Here is a 6,000-nt window from a genome sequence, read left to right as displayed (position 1 = left end):
TATGCAATTTAAACAGAAAGCACATTAATAATTCTAACTAAATTTTAAAATAACAATATTTAAAGATAATATTTTATAAATTAATATAATAAATAATCTATAAAATCTGTATTTATATACAAGGATGATTTGTAATATCAAGAAATTTATACAAAAAAATACTATTGGATAATTATTTTAATACTTAAAATTTCTAAATTTTCACGTGATATGCATCTTAAAATTTTAATGTATTCTCATAAATTATTAAAAATATTTTAAATTACATTAATAAGTAATAACAACATATTTATTATTTACAAAAAAATAAATATTACTTACAAAATATTGAAAAATGTAATATTAAATGGAATTCATCAAATCCAACAATCAACATTTATTTCAAATTTTTTTTATTTCATAAAATTTATAAAAATAAAATATTTATAATGGAATAATTATTTTACAAATTAAAAATTATGAATTTGTATATGATATGTATCTTATAAATGTAATATACTTTAATTCAAGATTATATTTTTATAAATTATTCATTTTCATTTGAAAATTTAATATTTAGTTGATTTTTTGTTAATATTAAAAAAATAAAATAGTAAAACATACATTTTTAATTTGCATTTTGTATAATATCTATGCATCCCTATATATTAATTGTAATATATTTCATCATATATACCATTAAAATATACATTTTCTAGGTATTTACATACTATTTGTGACTATTTTGATCTTAAATATAGTGTTATTAATGTATTCATAGAGTTTGTATGTATTTCCCAAGTATATCCATGTCTTTCCATATTTATTATTTGTATGCATACATTTCCAAAGTGTATCCGTATCCCTATCCATATTTCAGTTGTCTAATACGATAGCCAATTCCGATACTTTAATCTTTGGCTGCAATATGCATCAGGTTGGTATAAAAAGTGCTTTACGAGGAGCAACCAATATATAGCAAGGTATATGACTATTTTGATAGATTACATATATATTCCCATGTAATTATGAAACTGTCATTAACAACCATCATATAGCAATGTAGAAATAATGTCTTGATTTTTGGCATAAACAATTTATTTTATAAATAGAGATGTTTGTATCATGAGATTCATTGGATTCTTCATTATAGTTGAAAAGCACATTTCAATTAATGTGTTATTACTTTCTATGTAAAGAGTGATCTTTCACTGATGCAACTGTAAAATCTCAGGGGCTAATAGAGATGTGGATTCATGTTTGAGTACAAAAGTTGTTACATAAGGTTATGTTTATATCAAATACACTTTCCAACCACAAAATTAGGCCATTAATCGATCCAGTATAATTTCAAGCTGACAAGCGTAAGACAAAGATTCTAGTCTAAGTACAGATACTTTGTGCTTGACATGGGTATCAAATCATCCCCATCACCCAAACCCTTTCTTACTCTAAATTACTTTCAATATTTTAAAAGGAAGAAGATTGCATATAAAATGCTAAAATTAAAAGAAACCAAAAACTAAGACAAGTAAAAGAAAAACAAGGACAAGAATTCTTACCCCGTGTCTCTGGCCTGGTTAGTTTTTTATAAGGGATCCTTTTTTGTCTTGTATCTTTATTCTCTATTTATCCTAAAAAGAAAGCATATCTCCCTATATATCCGTGTTAATCTATCTTTGATGAATACTAAGAAAGCCTAAAGTTTGAAACGCTATCACTTCCTTTAGCTCCCTCTTGATCAAGCCAAAGTCTCTTGCTCTCTTGATTTTCTTTCTCTTCCTACTTTGGATGTATTTTATTATTATTATTATTATTATTATTATTATTATTATTATTATTATTATTATTATTATTATTATTGTTGTTGTTGTTGTTGTTGGTGGTAGTGTTGGTGATGTTATTAATGTTGTTTTTGTTATTGTTGTTATTTGTTGAAATTATGAATCAGAAGATAATAAAATGATGCATTTTGAGGATTGTATATGGAGGGTGAAGAGAATGTAAGTGTGAGAAGGGAAGGAGAGTTATTATAGATAATGAGAGGAGATGCACTCCAAATCTAAGTGTCTTTGACTTTGGAGTGATTTTCTCTTTGATTCCCATCTCAACACATCGGTTATTTATGAAGTTAGTTTCTATGAAACCAGAAATGTACGAAGGAATCCTGATAGGAATTTGTTTATTTGCTCATGGGATTTTAAAGTGGATTTTGATGGATTTTTGGCCTCCTGATTTTTTTTTTGCATTTATTAATTTCAGTAGAAAACCTCCCTTATTTTGTTGCCTTTTTTGTTTATTAAACAAATCTTTTCGATTATTTTCCCTTTTGTTTTATTTCTTTTATTTTTCAATAATTAAAAATATTTTCCTTATTTGCTCTTTTTGCTTTCAAAATTGCATAACCAGATCCAATTGATCAAACTAGATCAGTCTAGATCAATATGAACCAGCAATTAAAGCTAGTAAGTGGATGGTTTTTGGGTATTGAAATAACCTGACCCTACTCTTTTCGTTTTCAGAATTGCATAACCAGGTCAAATTGGTCAAACAAGATTAGTCTAGTTAGGTATGAATTGGTATTTAAAACTAGAAGGTTGAACAATTTTCAAGTATTCAAATAACCATACCCACATCATCTTCTTGATGCATAGCGATTTATGGCTCCAAGTTCATTTCTTCTTCTTTTGTTTTTTTATTTTTTTCTCAAGAAACTACCAAAGTTGGGGAACCAATTTGATTCATTTGATCAACTACATGATGCTTCAAAAAATTGAGTTCATCACAAAGAAGTTATAATATAGAGGAAATAATTTATATTCACAAAAATAAATATTTTTAGAAAATTTTAATTTTTTAATTTTTCTAAAAATATAATAGAAAATTATTTATTGAAATTTTAATTAAAAGTAAAATTAATGTTTAAAAAAAGCTTGTTTATTAATAGTGAAATTAATAATGTTTCTAAAATTTAATTTCACGAAATATTTTCTAAAAATTTATATAATAGATTTGGCAAACCAAACCAGATCAGTCAAGATTTATTCGAACAAGTAACTAAACAAATTGGGATACTTTTTCAATCTATTAGAGTCATCTTCTCATGCTAAAGTGCGAACACAGTAGTGTTTCAATGTCAATACAAAATAGCGATGTGTGGAGCCCAAAATATACCATGGTTAGGAAGATAGATTTTATAGTTACAATCTTAAAATATTATTTATAATTATAAAAATATTTTCAATTAAATATAAAAGTTATTATTTGTCTTAACGTATTATTTATTTTTTTATTTTACATATTTTTTATTCATCTTATTTCAATATTTAAATTTAACTTAAATATTAATATTTTATTATGTTGCTGAAAAATTAAATTAATCTATATGGAAAATGGTCCAGTTTAAGGTTTCAAGCAAACCTACACTAGATGTGCATTAGGTCTCACCCTAGCAATTAATATAAGCCACCCCAACTAACTTTCCATCACATTTGTATCAGCCTTGCCAAGATAAACCTCCCCAGGTCTATCCAATGGTTGTGAAGATTCTAAACTAACACGAGTCTCTTATATGTCTAGTTAAGGGTATTATACAAAAACACGCCATAATAAAATAAATCAATTATGTAGTTTATATATTTACAAAAAATGTAAATAATGTACATCAATTTGATTGGAGCTAAGGGCATACACTGTCTAATAGCTTCCACTCGCAATTAAGTCTAATTGGGTACAAACTGGAGTCTCATACTTTTCACATGTTTCTCAAATATTTCTATATTAGTCACTTAATCAATGGGTCTGCCACATTCTCTATTGATGCTACCTTCTGAATCGAGATATCTCCTCCAACAACAATCTTTTGTAGATCCTATGTTGTCGGACAACAGTGGAATGGGTGATGTGTTGGACGAAACAACTCCTAATTGCTATATGAATAACTTCATCCATTAGGCAGTCCTACTTACAGTAATGTGCATGACTTGGGTTGTGGACTATTTTACTTACTTCACAGGACCCCATCGTAAAGATGTAACTAGATATAGACTTTTTATCATCTGGGTATGATTGGAAGTTGGTATTAGTATATCCAATGATTTGTAGTGAACTACCATTGAATATCAAATAAATCTCTTTTTATCCTTCGAAGGTATTTGAGTATGTTTTTCACAACTGTCCAGTGCTCCTATCCTGGGTTTAATTGGTATCTACTTACTACACTCATTGCCTAAGCAATGTCTAGCTGAATGTACAGCATGGCATACACGATGCTCCCTATGGTTGAGGCATAGGGAACCTCTCTCATGCTCTCAATCTCCTCGGGAGTCTTCAAAGACATACCCTTGGAAAGAATGACTCCGTGGCTAAAATGAACATTTTCTTTCTTAGATTTCTCCATACTGTATCTCTTGACAATTTTGTCTATATAAGTAGGCTAGGATAATCCTATTATTCTTTTCAATCTATTTCTATACAGTCGAAGACCCAAGATGTAGGAGGTTTCTTCAAGATCTTTCATGGAGAATTATTGTGAAAGTCATATATGGATCGATTAAGTTTATACACCATGTATTATTGACCTGCAGCTATGAATCCTTGTGGTTGTTGCATGTAAATATTTTTAGTGAGATCTCTATTTAGGAACGTGATTTTGACATCCATCTGCCAAATTTCATAATCATTGTGTGTTGCTACAACTAGTAGGATACTAATGGACTTGAGCATGACTATTAGCAAAATGGTTTCCTCATAGTTGATTCCCTCTTTCTGATTGTACCCTTTCACCACAAGACAAGCTTTATAGGTGGTAATGTTACCATCAAGGCCCTTCTTCCTCTCGTAGTTTCATTTGCAACCAGTTGCTTTCGCCTTAGGGAGATGGTCTAAAAGAGTCCAGACCTTATTGGTCTCTATCGAGTCCATCTCGGGTTTTATTGCATCTACCCACTTCAAAGAATCCATGTCCAACATATTTTTCATATAACTTATGGGATTCTCCTCACTTATTGTGGCCTCCATCAAGTAACTTTCTTGATTATAGCCATAACGAATTGGAGGCCTGGATACCCGGGTAGTCCTTCTAGGTTAGTTATAATTTGAAGCTTGTAGGACATCTCCTACTACCCCTAGGCTCTCCTTATTAAGAACAACTTTTTGATTATGATTGTCCAAGATGTAATCTTCCTTTAGGAAGTAATAATTTCGATTACAAAACACATTTTGCTCTTTTGAATCATAGAAAAAGTAACCTCTAGAGCTTTTGGGGTATCCTACAAATAGGCAATGGCTGGTTTTGGATTTTAATTTGTCAACACTTGTTTTTTTAACATATATCAAACATCCCTAAATCTTCAAGTATCTTACACTTGGTTTCTTACCCGTCTATAACTCATATAGAGTCTTAGGAACAAATTTGGTTGGAACCTGGTTCAGCATGTAAATCACAATCTCTAATGCAAAACCCTAAAAATATACAGGTAACTCTAAGTGGATAAGAAGTGAACGGACCATATCTAATAGAGTTCGATTTCTCCTCTCCAATATACCATTTAATTATAGTACTGTAGGAGGGGCTAGTTATGATATAATCCCATTTTCCTTTAATTAGTCATTGAATTCGTCGAATAGGTATTTGCCTCCTCGATCTGATCAAAGAGTCTTAATTTGTCTTTCCAACTATTTCTCGACTTCTTGTCTGAACTTTTTAAAAGATTCAGACTTATGTCTCATTAGGTACATGTAACCATACCGTGAAAAATCATCGGTAAATATTATAAAATAAACGTACTAGTTACATGTCATAACATTCACGGAATCACATACATCAGTATGTATCAGGATAATAATGCCTATAGATCTTTTAGGCTTACCCATAAATGGTCATTTTGTCATCTTACCTTGAAGGCAAGGTTCACAAGTTGGAGGAGCTTCTATAATTAGAAAATCCAAAAGACCATCATTTACCAACCTTGTGATACGATCTATATTAATGTGGGTAAGTCAGTAATGCCATAGGCACAT

The sequence above is a fragment of the Nelumbo nucifera genome, chromosome 5 (assembly GCF_055504915.1).
Source record: "Nelumbo nucifera cultivar China Antique chromosome 5, China Antique-T2T, whole genome shotgun sequence".
In the NCBI taxonomy this organism is placed as follows: Eukaryota; Viridiplantae; Streptophyta; class Magnoliopsida; order Proteales; family Nelumbonaceae; genus Nelumbo; species Nelumbo nucifera.
Note: the sequence above shows the minus strand (reverse complement) of the source record.